This window comes from Arvicola amphibius, chromosome 15, assembly GCF_903992535.2.
Source record: "Arvicola amphibius chromosome 15, mArvAmp1.2, whole genome shotgun sequence".
NCBI lineage: Eukaryota > Metazoa > Chordata > Mammalia > Rodentia > Cricetidae > Arvicola > Arvicola amphibius.
The window spans coordinates 13,650,937-13,666,573 of NC_052061.1; the positions used below are offsets into that span (position 1 = coordinate 13,650,937).

Sequence of the window (15,637 nt, forward strand, 5' to 3'; positions counted from 1 at the left end):
AAGATTGAGTTAAAAAGGAGGCTCTTAAAAGTTGATTTAACCAGGATTCCTAAACTTTCCTTAATGGCAGGAGCCCTTCAGAGGCACTGTAACAACAAAACCCAGAGCAGCAATTAAGAGGAGCATGGCTGTAGTTGTGGTTCCGAAACCACCCACCTTTCGGCATGTTAGTGTGTTTCTTACAAAATGACATAGTACCATATGCTAATCAGAAAGTTTAATTGTGTCCTGGTTAAGGTTGGTTGGATCACATATGCATAGAGTAATATATTAGAAATTACAACACTAGAAGATAGTGGTTATTCTTTCAGGTCTTACTTGATCACATGAAAATTTGATGACAGTTGCTATGGATGTGGAAAGTCGATTCCTTTAATCAAGGTGTAGCAGACAAACCTGCCCTGAGAGCACTCACTAACCGCATTGTGTCCCTTGTGCAGGAAGGAGAAAGCACTTCTGCTGCAGTCACTTTCTTAGAAATGTGCCTGGCAGGGGGATCAGCCTCTGTAGGCTGCAGTGATGTAATGTTCACCAACCGTCTTCATCCTCCGCCAGTAATAGAGGAGATTTAAGTTTGGGTATTTTTTGTGCTTTGGAATATAGTTGGTTTATGCTGCCGTCTCTTGTCAGATTTAACAAACCTTATATTTACTGTTTAGATGCTTACCACAGGAATACCTGGAAAGAGACATGTTTAATAATTGCTAGCAAAGATAAGTTGAGCCAAGTTGATAAACAAGAATAGTGTCTGGTATCTGAATAAAAAAAAAAAGTCTGTTCTTTCCATATCCTCCCTGATCCTGATTTATGATCAGATAAAGAGCTAGGCTGTTTACGTGCTACTTTTTAAGTGAGATGTGAGTTTGCCAGTACGTACAGCTCTCTCAGTACTGTGTGCAGTCAGATCCCTGCTTAGTCACTTCATGCCTTCCTCTAATCTGTATGGAGTACTGTTACCTGCCAGGTCAGTCTAAGCAGTGAAGATTTCTCAGTGAACCAGACAAACATGGCTCTTTAGTAAGAAGAAACTAAATAAGCACACATACACACATGAGAAATACTGGATATCATAAATAATAGTGACAGTGGAGAAAGATGATAAAGAAAACAGATTGGAGAAGCTTCACAAAATCAGAAAGGATGAAGGAGTCAGCCATGCAGAGACTAATTCTAGACATATAACATGGGTTAGTCCCTAAGACATGAACCATTTGGCATTGAAGTAATGGGAGGAGGTCTGTGGACCTACAGAGAGCAATCAGAAGAAATGCTAAGGTTCCAGATCCCACTGTACCTCAAAAGAGCATGGCGTTAGATGTAATGGGCATCTTTTGTAAGATCTAGTGAAAGGCTATGATGGGATCTAAATTATGCTTTGAAAAGATAACTGGCTGCTGTGCACCAGAGCTCTGTAGCACCACTTTTGATTTTCACCAGATAGCCATTACTCTTCTTTATTAATTCTCTGAATTTTAGTTAAAAAACGCGGTTACTCACAATAAAAATTGTTCCCAGTCTCTCTTGAGGTTAGGTATGGTTGTGTCATTTTGTCCTATATAAATATAAAATTATATGTACATCTTAAGGAAACTATTACTTTTTATTTATAATAAACTTCTTGTTTTAAAATAATTTTAGATTCTGGGAAAGTTTTGTTTTAGTTTGTGTTTGTTTTAAGGGGAAGGGAATAGCCTATGCCATGTCCTCCTGCATGTGGAGTATGATACAGTCATGGTAAATATGGAAAGTTGTAATGGCTGGCAACCTGATATCCACATTGAGTCATGAGATGACTTTGGGAACAGAAAGCCTAACTGAATAATAAGACAGAACAGTCTTGGCTCTCTGATAACAATCTGCACTTTGCTTTGACTGTTTACCTCTAATTTGCTTGTCATATATCAGAAGTTTGATAGTATCTTGTTTAAACTCTTCATTTTGGTATTTCTGCTACATAGTCCAGTCCTAATGCTAGCATATGAATGCACAAATTGAAAGGTAGCAAAGTCAAATTGGTAGAGAGCTAGTAAATAGTCCCAAAAATGAAAATGAGGATTCTGTCAAGTAAAGTTAATCTGGAAGAAGTTCTTAGAAGGAGGAGGTTTTAGACATTGTAGAGGTGATTTTCTAGATGAAAAAAAAAAAGATGTCTAACAAGTATGGAAAGTGAGAAACAATGAGAAATGTTTGTAGGGCCTTAAGAAAACAGCAAAGCAATTCTCCTGATCAACATTACAAGAACCAGTCAGTCCACTCCTGCTCCATCTGTTATTGGCCCAGACTTGTCTCTTTCAGTATCAAGGAAGAGAAAAGACCCTTTCTCTTTCTTTCCTATGCAGGGACCTCACAGTATGTATGATCCCAAGTCCAGCGGCACCAGCATCAGGAAAATGCACAGATGCTTGAATCCTGCTCTAGACCTTGAGACAGCTGAGAGTAAACCCCATTCACCCACCGCTCTCTCATCCGATAACCCCGGAGGTGACTGGTGCACACTGAACTTTGAAAAATACTCTATAATTCCTTTGTCAAACCTGAAATAGAATTGTAGGGTCAGGCCTGCACGTATTTTTGTATATATTTTTATTGTTTTTATTGAGCTATATATTTTTTGTCTGTTCCTCTTCTTTCCCTCCCCCCTCCCCTTCTACGTTCTCCCATGATCCCAGCTCCCAATTTACTCAGAAGATATTGCCTTTTTCTACTTTCCATGTAGATTAGATCCATATATGTCTCTCCTAGGGTCCTCTTCGTTGTCTAGGTTCTCTGGGATTGTGAATTGTAGGCTGGTTTTCCTTTGCTTTGTTTGTTTGTTTGTTTGTTTGTTTGTTTGTTTGTTTTGGTTTTTTGAGACAGGATTTCTCTGTAGCTTTGGGGCCTGCCCTGGAACTAGCTCTTGTAGACCAGGCTGGCATTGAACTCACAGAGATCACCTGCCTCTGCCTCCGAGTGCTGGGATTAAAGGTGTGCACCAACCCCGCCCTGCTCTCTGCTTTATTTCTAAAAGCCACTTATTAGTGAGTACATATTACATTTGTCTTTCTGGTTCTGGGTTACTTTACTCAGTGTGATGTTTTATAGGTCCATCCATTTGCCTGCAAATTTTAAGATGTCATTTTTTTTTCCACTGTATAGTACTCCATTGCACAAATGTACCACATCTTTATCCATTCTTTGGTCAAGGAGCATTTAGGTCATTTCCAGTTTCTGGCTATGACAAAGAATGCTGCCATGAATATAGCTGAACACATGACCTTGTGATATGATTGAGTATCCTTTGGGTATATACCCAAAAGTGGTATTGCTGGGTCTTGGGAAAGGTTGTTTCCTAGTTTTCTGAGAAATTGTCATACTGATTTCCAAAGCGATTGTACCAGTTTGCACTCCCACCAGCAATGGAGGACTGTTCCGGACCTGCCTACTTTTTAAACCATAGTACATTACCAGATGTAACATCCAAAAAGTTGTGCCACTTTTCAATCCAGTGGCAAAATGTAAATATACCCTTTCTAATAGCCTTAGCAACACTTGGGTGAACTTACTAAAAAGCTAATTATTCTAAAAGAATCCCAATTATTCTAGTTAGTAGGCTAACTGAACTAAATTAAAGTAAGTCTGGTAGCCATCTGTTGGCATGTATAGGGTGCTCATTCTTATTCTGTTCTTAGAGAAACCGCAAATTTTTTTTAATTTTTTGGTCCTTGCCTGGGTATATTCCTGTTTCAACTGTCAAGATAAGTAACTCCAGGACTGGAGAAATGGCTCAGTGGTTGAAAGCACTTGTTCTTACAGAGGACTTGGCTTCATTTCCCAGCACCCATATGGTAGCTCACAAACATCCATTTCCAGGGTATCTGATAAGGACACCAAGCACACATGGGTACACATACGTGCATGAAAGCAAAATACATATAAAATAAATAACTTTTTAAAAAGATAATAATCCCTAAAGTAAGTTTCATCTTTGCTTACCGGGACTAGCCAGAGTGAAAACAAGTTTAAATATCAGCCAGTCAAGCCCAGCACTTCCTCTGTGCTACCATTTATATAGCCTCGTTTATATAGGACTAGAGCCAAAGCTTTGTCTTTATCAGCCAGCTCTTTGTTCTTTTAAATCTCATTTGGATTTTGTACCAAAGGCTGTTGTTTACTCGGTTTGCAAAATACTGAAATATAGCCCCCTTATAGGCTTAAGATCTGTCTTAACAAATTTGTGTTGACATTCAGTGGTATGAGAATTGAGATCCAAAGGGCTCTTCCAGTTTTTGTACAGTATTCTGAATCAACACATATGCAAGAACAAAAGGCACTTGAGTTCCATTGTCTCCGTCGCTGTACCAGGCACACTGGGTAAGTCGCTTTTGTTTCGTGTATCCTGTGATTCATGCAGAGGTCTTGAGTTGCACGCAGAGATGTCTTCATTGGGTACACACAGAAGGGGTAAACCAGGGTTTAAACTCTCTTCTGCCACTCCAGCTTTTTTCATGACTAAGAGTCATATCCAAAAGAGTGATTGGTTAGGTCTCTGGACCTAGATAACCCACAGTGAGCTAAAACTCGTCTGTTTGCATGCCTCATTAAAACAGATAAAATGCTAAAGTCACCCCTTTATTCCCAGCACTCAGGAGGCAGAAACAGGCCAATCTCTGTGAGTTTGAGGCCAGCCTGGTCTCAGAGTGAGTTCCAGAACAGTGAAGGCTACACAAAGAAACCCTGTCTCCAAACAAAACAGGAAATAAAAATAAAAAACACTAAACTTGGCCAAAGCGTTGGGAAGCAATTTAAAGCTGGTGTTTTAGAGCTTATTAACAAGTGTGAGATCCCACAGTCTCTTGTCACAGAACTTTAAACCAAAACTCAGCAAGTTTAATGAAGAAACAGACACTTACCAACAAAGATAAAACTACATTTTCCCAGCCACCTACTCTCTGCATCCCACCCCTCCTCACACATCTCCCATTCTCCAGGCTTCCCTTTAATTTCTTCCCCTAATTTCCCTACTCCTTTCTCCAGTCTTTGAGAGTTTTTATTTTAATTGCACCCTTTAAAATCCAAATAACTAGAAGTAAAATATATTGCTGACATTCTTTATACTAACTGGAATATTCAGCAATTCTAAGAAATTTTCTAGTCCTCCTGATGGTTCTAAATTCCAAATTAATTTTATCACTTAATGTTTGTAGGAAATGGACATGCTCAAGAATGGAAGCTAGTTGCCTAGTGACAAAGTCCCTTAAATATTTTAAGCTAGCTGAGTACCTGGGATTTGGTAATTCACAGAGAGAGAGAGAGAGAGAGAGAGAGAGAGAGAGAGAGAGAGAGAGAGAGAGAGAGAGAGAGAGAGAGAACGCAACTAAAAGCCATTCTTAGTATCTTAGTATAAGACCTTCCCAAAAAGCTAACCCTGTACCCTTAATCACTTTAATATAGTAGAATGCACTTTTTTGTCAAAACTTAGAAGTTACAGAATTGTGATGAGACTTGATCTTTGGCTAGATTCAGAAGTGTTTAATCGGGGACCTTCTTAACAATTTCAGAGAGTTAGCTTGTGATCATCATGGTAGGGAGTGTGGCGGTAGGCATGGTGCTAGAGCAGTACATTCTGATCTACAAGCTCCAGGCAAGGGAGAGAGTAAGACTGAACCTGGTGTGGGTTTAAACCTCATGGCCCACCTCCAGTGACATAACTCCATCAACAAAGGCCACACTTCCTAAACAGGACCACAAACTGGAAACGGAACATTCAGCTAAATGAGCCTCTGAGGACTGTTTTCCTTAAATACAACACAGTGGATATTTTGTTCCTTATTAACCTTGACACCCTCATGTCTTCCCCCAGAGTTCCAAGTTCCTTCAGATGGTTGAGATTATTACCCAACCTGTGACAGTTTCTAAATCTCAACCATTTTTTTTTCTACTAATGCTCTCTGCTGGAAAGTCACTATGCTGCTTACTGATTGCTACAACCCCTCCCCCATGTACCTTGTAGGGAGAAAGTTTATGGACACAAAATCAAGCTCTTTCTTCCCAAAGGGAGAAACACATAATTAATCCCACCAGAAAGCCATATTCTAATACTGCCACACCTGCCTACATTCCAGTAAATTGACCAAGAACCTTTGGACTCACTCCAGTACTAATGTTGATCATATCCATTCAGTATCTCCAGGTAAAATCCAGGTGAATCCTAACAAGTTTCTCCCCAGTGTTAAGCAATAGTCATTAAGTCTGTTGGTGGCATACAACTCATAGATGATTTTACACATAAGAAATGTGTTCCCTCTACCTACTCTTATGGTATTTTTATCTTACCTGTCCACTAGCCTAATGGAAAAGGATATTTCTTCAAGATTTAATAGCTGTTAACAAAATCATTATTCCTTAACAGCCAGTGATTATTGTCCTTCATACTTTGTTGTCCAATGTTTCCCCTGAGCAGCCATTGGCTTCTATGGTGCTTTTTTCAGCATATCTAGTACATAGCCAGTACCTTTCTACTTTAACACAAAAGGATCAGCAGTCTACCTGGGAAGATAAGATGAAAACCCCACCTAATTCTTTTCGATAATTCAGGATATCTTAGCTAATATATCTTTCTAATATGGTTCAATTTTTCTTCAGTATTAGAATAATCTATTTTTATATGCCTCATCCCAAGAAGCCTGTACTGAAAGCCTCCACTTCTCTCATAGCCTGTCCTCTAGAAGGTATAAGGACTCCAATTCTGTCAAACCCTTATCAAATTTGGGAGTTAGCTCTTGATGCATAAAGATCTGAATCTTATCCTTACTGCCCTCAAGACATTTAGCTTCTCTTCCCTGCCCTGAAAGACAACTCCAGGAATTTTTAGAACTTACTACTTTTTTCCAGAACTGGCTACTAAACTTTTCTTTGGTGCTCTAATCTCTTTACAATTTACTGAAAAATTCCTGGCCTTACCATATTTAGTGGTTCTACAATGGAAAACGGTTCTTCGAGGATATCACGAAGCAACTGACATTAGCTCCCACTCTGAGACACCCAGTTACATTCTCTCTTTCCACATATTTATACACAGGAAAGGAAGGCACTAAGAATCCTACCTCAGATCTAGAAAGGTAAAACAGACCATTGGATCAGTACAGACAGCAGCTAGACCTACTGGCCCAAAGACTGTGTTCCTGTCTATATGAGGCTACTACCTCACTGAACAGTTTTCATAGGATCTTCTGTCATCTGTATCCCTCCCTCTGTCGAAGCTATTTTCAACTCTCACTATACTGAATGCTAACTAGCTAACTAATGCTGGCTGCTAACTCAGCTAGCAGCTCGCCTAGGAAAGTCTTTTCCTCCTCACCTCGTCTCACTGTCACTTGTTGAAACATGTTGGGTCCTGACTTTTTTTTTTTTTTTTTTTTTTTTGGTTTTTCGAGACAGGGTTTCCCTGTAGTTTCTAGAGCCTGTCCTGGAGCTAGCTCTTGTAGACCAGGCTGGCCTCGAACTCAGAGATCCGCCTGCCTCTGCCTCCCGAGTGCTGGGATTAAAGGCGTGCGCCACCACCGCCCGGCCTCCTCCTGACTTTTTTTGCACTAACAACGTGACTTCTCCATGACTAGATGAACAAGAAACTCCTTTGTGGAGTACATGCTACAATAATTAGTTTATAAAAGATTTTGTCTCAGATGATCCAGTAGTCATTATCAAATCAGATTTGCTATAGTTTCCTTTGACAAGATTATAGAATCCAGAACCTTTGCTAAGGCTAAAGCTCCATTCACTGATTATAGAAACCTTTATACAGACAGTAGATACATTTCAAGGGTCACATGTGTGCTGGGTCTACTCTAGAAGCCCAGAAGACGTTTACTTCCATAGGACTACCAGTGACAGTAAGGGCCATATCCTTGCCCCCTCATGTCACTCAGGTTCCAAGAGTTCAAATAAAAACTCTCTTCTAAGAAGCAAGCATATTAATGTCGTAGCCTATATAAGCTGCCCTGTGTCCTCCTCAACCTTAGGTTTGTGCAACCAACTAATATTTTCTACATGACCAGGAGTGGGGAATGGTTGGGAATGGGGGTTGACAGGAGCATTATTTGATATAAAAAAGATATCTTTGAATGGGTTTGAACTGGCATCCCATCCTGCACAATTTTTTCCTTTGTGTCTTGACTTCCTAGAATATTGGCAAAGTGGTCAAAGAGGAAAAGGAATATTATTGAAAGCCCTCACTCATCACTGCTTATGAGATATATTGACTGTAAATATGTCCCTGGTACAGCCCTGGAAAGCCAAATCATGCTTCTAGGGTCATCTCTCAACTGTCTAATGATCATTGGAAGCCTGACAAGGTTTATTTGCTGTACCACTTCACAGGATACTGGTATATAGCTGGCATGGTTTCATCTTGAGCTGAAGCTTTCCCTTACCACTAGTCTAGAACATGGGAAATATTTACCAGGAGGATCCCCTAAGAACTTTGTAGTGATGAAAGGATTCATTATACTAGACAAATTATTCCAGTTGTAAAATCAGCCCATCAGTATCTCCATTGTACTTAATATACCCAGTTGTCTAGATACATTGCACAGACCATTGGAGAAATAAATACCTAGTTGGTAAGAATTTGTGAGATATTTAGTCTGTCATTACCCAAGGTTCCTTCCCTTATTTTCCCTCAACCTTCCACTCCTATAGGAAGACATTTTTATCTCTTTTTGAGATCATTACTGGCTGAACAAAGCACTTAGCATCTAAGCATTAGACAAAGCACTTCACCAGCCTGTGCTTATTAGAGGATAAGTGCATTGCTACAAAGGGTTGCTTGACATCCTATAGTGTATTGCTACCTTTGTTAAAGATTCCTTCAACTGCATGCCCCCAGTATACAAAGCTCGCTCTTACATCCTGAAGCCTGGAGAGTTTATTAGAAATGTACTACCTCAGCTCCCTTCTAGTCCCACTAAAGGGACTCTTTCAAGTACTATTAATTAACCTATTTCTTTCCTTCTATAGAAGCTTTTTTCAACCCGTGTACAGCTATGTAAGTAGAGACTGTGTTCATTTCCCAGCTACCCAGACCTGAATAATCACACAGAGACTATATGAATTACAACACTGTTTGGCCAATGATTCAGGCATATTACTAGCTAGTACATCTTAAATTAACCCATTTTTATTAATCTATGTATTGACACAAGGCTGTGGCTTACTGGTAAGATTCTGGCTTCTTCTTCAGCAGCTACATGGCATCTGCCTGACTCCACCTTCTTTCCTCCTCTGTCTCTGCTTGGATTTTCTACCTTACTGTATTCTTCCCTGCCACAGACCAAAGCAGATTCTTTATTAACCAGTGGTAATAAAACATATTCACAACATACACAGGGGAACCCCACATCACAGCTAAATTAAAAGGTATGGCATAGGGGTTCATTTTCTAGGGTTGTGTCATTTACAGAGATTTCCTGACCCTCTCATTCTCAGCTAATGGACCTCAACTCCTGCCCTAGTATCAAAATCAAGTTAAAAAGAAAGCTTACATTCCAAAGAAATAAAATGACATCTGAGAAAGCATCTTCTCCCAAGAACCAGGACAAGAACAGCACAACTTCAAAATGAATTTGCATCTAGCTGAAAACTTAGATTTTCTTTATGCTACTTCCCCATGAAGTAGTCCTTCATAGTCCTATAACACCAATGTCTCTTTGTTATCACATTGATTGACATTCATTTCAGTTCTTCAATCTTCTTGCTAACATTTTTCTCTAAATGTCTTCAACTACCTGTGCTAGTTTGATCCACCATGAGATGAAATCATAAACAGCCTCTAGCACAGCAGTTCTTAACCTGTGGGTCACAACCCTTTGGAGGTTACATATCAAATATCCTGCATATCAGATTCTTATAATTCATAACAGTAGCAAAATTACAGTCTTAAAGTAGCAACCAAATAATTTTATGTTTGGGGGTCACCACAACATGAGGAACTGTATTAAAGGATCGCAGCACTAAGAAAATTGAGAACCACTGCCCTAGCATCTCCCTGATACTTACATATTCTCCACTCAGCTTCTCTGACATTGAAATATAATAGTGACTTTCATTACTGTTCTGCCTATCCTAGCCATCCCTTATGCCCTGCACAGATGACCATTATCTACCTCCCAGATCTTGGCTGTGAACAGAAATTTAGTGGAATACCAGACATGCCATCACACCCCTACTGAAAACTTTGGTATGAGTTTGCAACTTCACTGATGCCTGTTCTACAGTGTCCTGTCCTGAGACACTTAAGAATAAATTCTCTTAATAAGATCTGTGAAGTTTCTTCCTTAGCGTTTTTTCTTACTCTAGATTTAACTTTGTATCCTGAGCTGATGGCGGGGAGGAAGCTACTCACAAAACTAAACTTCATTGTTACCAACAGGAGCCTTCTCACTTGGACTGGTCACCTGGAAAACCTTTCTCCCTCCCATCACCCACAAGCCAAATGAATTACTACCAAGGTTTCTTCCTCAGTGACTTGGTGCTTCTTTCTTCTTACCTCCCTCCCACTGAAAGTCATCTTAACCAAAAAAAAAAAAAAAAAACCAAAAAAAAAACAAAAAAAAACAAGAAACCCACATGTCAGGGCTTTCTTGTGCCCCTGTTGGGATTATTTTCATTTGAGCTATGAGAACAGAACTTGGCAGTTAGAGATTGGAGGTACCTACCTCTTGGATATCTGGCTATGCCTTTTGCCATCTTAAAAATAGTCTGTTGTTCCCAGGCTAAATAACACAGTGTAGAGAGAAACTTTTAAAAATTATTTTAGAGGTAGTTACCATGATGCCAACCCTAAGTTATAAGGATAACAACTGTGGACATTCCTAAGGTATGGTTTACTAAGAGGAATTATCCTGGACATGGAAAAATACTGGCATCTTTGCTAGAAATTGGTACCACCTAGAATGAATTCATAATTGAAAACTTTTTCCATTCTGAGTTTTTAATTTTTCTTACTATTGTGTATGTGTGTGTGTTTTACATATACAAATTGAGATCAGAGGACAACTCTAAGGAGTCTGTTCTGAGGAAGGAATTCAGCATTATTTGGAAAGTGCTTTTACCCAGTCATCACACTGACCCCTCCTGTGCTGTTAACACAGCCACCAGTTTCACTACCCAAGACCATTAGGCCCACCAGAGCCCTTTGGACTCCTGTGCTCATATACTCCTAAATAATGGTCCTTGTTGCATGGGGCGGTGTCATTTCTGTTATATGTACCTCGAGTTGTACCTGGATACTTTGGGGCAGATTGAATTGGAAACTTTCAAACTCTTAAAGGTGGCTAAATCGTATCTGGCACTGGTTCCCTCTTGTGTTCTGCCCTACCACTTTCAGTGGTTCTCTTCATACAAGGAAGACGTTTGGCTTCTCTTTAAATGTATCATAAGCTGTTTTAACAGGTATTACAAGAGATACAACCAGACTCAGGGTAAGTTAAAACCTTTAAGACTTTGAATTCATCCCAACAAGAAACCAGAACCCAATTAACCCAAGAGATTTTGGAGATTCTAACAGGTATCTAGATGCCCTCACTGGCAGCTGGCTCCAAGAAGAGGTCCAGATGACTAGCTAGCAATAGAAATGAAGTCTGATAACAATTTGCTAACAGAGGGATGTGTTGATGTCACATTTTTCACGGAAAAATGACAAGCTAAACTTTTGGGGTCTCATGCCTAGTCATATTCCTATTTTCAGCTGCCAAGATAAAACAAATCTAACCAATGAGCTATATGACCTACAGTAAACTATGTTTTCTTTTTTACCTTTGTTTTTATTTTTATTTTATTTGTTTTATTTAAGCTGCCTACAGTTCAGAGGTTTAGTCTGTTATCGTCAAGGCAACTCACAGGCAGGACATGGTGCTGGAGAATCACAGGCAGCAGGAAGTGGTCTGTCTCAACTGGGATGGCTTTGAGCATGTATGAGACCTCAAAACCCTGCTTCCACAGTAACATACTTCCTCAACAAGGCCATACCTCCACCAGTAAAGCCACACCTCTGTTGCGGGAGCTCCTTCTGCTCCTTCAGCCAATAGCTGCTGAGATACCAGCCCATTGGGGCGTGGTCTCTCTTTTTAAAAATGCGGCCACTTCCCTCCGCGCGCTCTCTCTCTGACTTCCGGCTCCCCTTCGGACGACTAGGCTCCCTTCCTGATTGCGCAGAGGGCTGTTGTCTGGGACGGTGATCTGTAAGTTTTTCCCCTTTAAATAATAACCATTCTATTAATCATAATTCCAAACTGGTGTGGGATTGTTTGTGATTTAAGCCATCACACCTCCTGATAGTACCACTCCTTATGAGTTTATGGGAGCCAGTTACATTCAAACTACCACAGGTGTACACCCACCCCACCCAGCCTTAAGCTTTAAATATCAGCCAGTCTGTAATGAACACTTGGGCCAGCATGAGAACTTGGTCAAGAGCTTTATTTTAACCAAGCTCTTCATTCCTTTGAATCACACTAAGTTTATGCCAATGGCTCTGTATCCCCAGTTTGCCAACTACACGATTGTCTCTTTTTTTTGCCTTAAAATTTTTCCTAGCAATATTTTTCATCTTCATTAAGAACTACATTTTTTAGAGTGCGTGTTGAGAAGAGAGAGAGAGACAGAGACGAGGACAGACACGAGAGAGAGAGGAGAGAGAGAGAGAGAGAGAGAGAGAGAGAGAGAGAGAGAGCACATCTATGAAGATGTCCAAGGAAGCTGTAAGCTGTAAGAAGATGTGGGGTCCCTAGAGCTGTAGTTACAGAGTTTTGAGTCACTGGCTTTGAGTGCTGCAATATCTAGTCTTCTGGAGGAAACAGCAGCGCTTTTACTTCAGAGTCATTACTGCACCCCCAAATATACATTGTTTAATATTAATATATAAAGCTGAATTTTGTGGTTTTTTATTTGGTATATATTTCTGATGATACAACCAATTTTTCCATGTGTATATACAATAAATTTGTATATTACATATTTTAATAAAGTGTGCAAAATAAAAACATTTGTTTCTGTCTTTATTAAATTATTCACACACACCCATTTGGTTTGGTTTGGTGGAGTTGGCTTTTGTTTTTCAAGGACAGTGTTTCTCTGTATAGCCCTGGCTGTCCTAGAACTCACTCTGGTAAACAGCTGGCCTCGAACTCACAGAGATCCACCAGCACCAAGTGCTGGAATTAAAGGCATGTGCCACTGCCACCCAGCTATTTCTATAGTTAATATACTATCCCAAAACCATTGTTTTAAATTTATTTTATATGTGTGAGTTTTTATTGCTTACTATGCTTTTAGTTTTCTGACACACTTTTTTATCATAGTTTGTACTATGTGCTGTTACACCCCGAGGCCACCTCCAGCCCATGTTTCTTGTTTCTATCCTTTCTGCTTGCTTGGTGTCACTTACTTTAAAGCTATGAGTTATAAATGTGAAAACTGATAGTTTACCTGTGATTCTAGAATAAAGAACCTGAACAAAATGTATCGGAGGCAGTTGTGTGTCATCTAAATGACACACCATGGGAGCTGGGTTCCTCTGAGAGGATAATCAACATAAAGGAATGCTGCATTTCCTGAACTTCAGATTCCTAATGTTTGGGGATTATGGGATTTTTTTATCATAAATCTCTTAATTTTGTTGTGGTTATTGTTTTTAAGTTCAAGGTTCTCTTCCTCTAACTCAGTTCCAGTATAAAGATGGAAGTGTTTTGTTTTGAGATAGGATTTCACTATGTAGCCCTGGCATGTCCTAGAATTCACTAAAATCCTCTGCCTCTTGATTTCTGGGATTAAGACATGCTCCCACAACACCCTAAAACAGAAATTTAAAAGAAAAACAAAAGAATTGTTCATTCTGACATGGAGTCTTTAATCAAACAAAGCCTACAGTGGTTTTTCTGTTCTAATTAAAAGTTCAATACTTGTTCCAGGCAGACTGGTAGTATGCTTTCCACTGAATGGAAGAAAGCACCATTCATTAAAAAAAAAAGTCATTGAAAAAGGAAAGGCAGTCAATATAGTTAAAGGAGACAAAGGTTAATAAGGATTCAAGAAACCAAGGATGAAGAGGTCAAATGCTTAGATTTTAAGATGTAAACTAAGTGACAAGAACTGTATCTTTGCACATTGATAGTCTTGTTAATAGACACTGAAGATATGCTATTAAGCAAACCTGTGCTGTTACTTCCTCTGTGTGTGTGTCACTTGGCAAAGTCGTCAATCACTCTATTTCCCTCTCCCTAACATCTTGTAAGTTATAAATTGCAGTTCACTATGTCTTAAGCATGTCATTAGTCTCTCCAATTCCACAGACTTCTCTGCTTCAGTATATCACCATTACTTCGCAAAAGATTTTTTCATAAGTTTAGCCTCCAGACAACCATTAGTGAGTATTGGTCTGAAAGAAGTGGTAATATACTCTCTTGGTTTAAAAAACAATAGTGAGTGACTGGGTTTGGTGGTGCACACCTTTAATCCCAGCAGATCTCTGAATTCTAGGCCACCTAGCAGTTCCAGGCCAACCAAGACTATGTAGTATAATCCTGTCTACAAAAAAATTAAAAAATAAAATCCTATAGTGAGTAACTAGAAATGTATCTAAATAGTACTGCACCTGGGCTAGCCTGCCACAGCGCTGTGGGTTCATTCCCTAACACCACAATAAACAAACAGAAGTCTTGAGTGCTTTTTAAAAATTGTAATTGAAAGTATAAATTCATCAAATGGTATTTAAGAGTTTTTACTCTTCAGTCTTATCTTTCTTTTTTCTAACCTGCTATGCTACCATATTTCTTTCTCAGGAGTTCAAGTCCAATTAGGTCTGTCACTATATACCTCACTTCCAGATGTTTTCCTCACTCTGCCCTTTTATCTCCAAAAGAATGAATACCAGTTCCCTTCTCTGTGTTTCCATTATGCCGTCTCTAAACCTCTCTTTTCACCTGTATTTCAGGTAGTCTTTGACAGTTGACTCTAGGAAGATGATAACTTTCCCAGTATCTACCATTTACTTAGCAGAATACTTGGTACATACGATATGATATGCACACCATTGAGACTGGTCCCATCATATTAGTACATCGTCTGGATTTTGCAGATAACTAAAATGAAGCTTAAAAAGTCCTCACAGCTAGTACAGTAATATAAGACAGAAACCTAAACTCCTATAGTCACCCATCTCCTGAAGTCCTTACTGTTAGGCATTTTGCTTAATTTTGTAGCCATACCTTTGCCTTCTTAGAAGGAGATAAATGCTATTAACTAAATGTCTATCTACCAAACTGGTAGTTTGGGGCAGCCTGGTAGCACGTTTTCTATTGAATGGAAGAAGGTGCCATTCATAAAAAAATGTCTTTGAAAATCACCAAAACACAAAAAAAAGGTATATATTGTTGTTTGGGTCTCAAACGTTCGGGGTGAGGAGTGAAATAGCTTTAGTGTCTAATATGGCTTCCCGTTACAGCAAAAGCACAGCACAGTGATGCACAGTAGCAGTGTCAGTGGACTTCTAGAAGTCAGGTGAGCCACTTGAGCTTTGGCATAGCACACTGCACAGCTGACCAAATGCATAAACACACTTCAGGTAGAGTAAATGAAGAGGTTAGGCTTAGCAAAAGCCTGCACA

At 39.5% G+C, this 15,637-nt stretch overlaps 1 protein-coding gene across 1 annotated transcript in view; it reads left to right on the forward strand.

Annotated features, from left to right (window-relative positions):
• The window catches only part of Neto2 (neuropilin and tolloid like 2), a 56,411-nt gene that overhangs the window by 3,167 nt on the left and 37,607 nt on the right, over nt 1–15,637 (forward strand). The window lies entirely within an intron of this gene.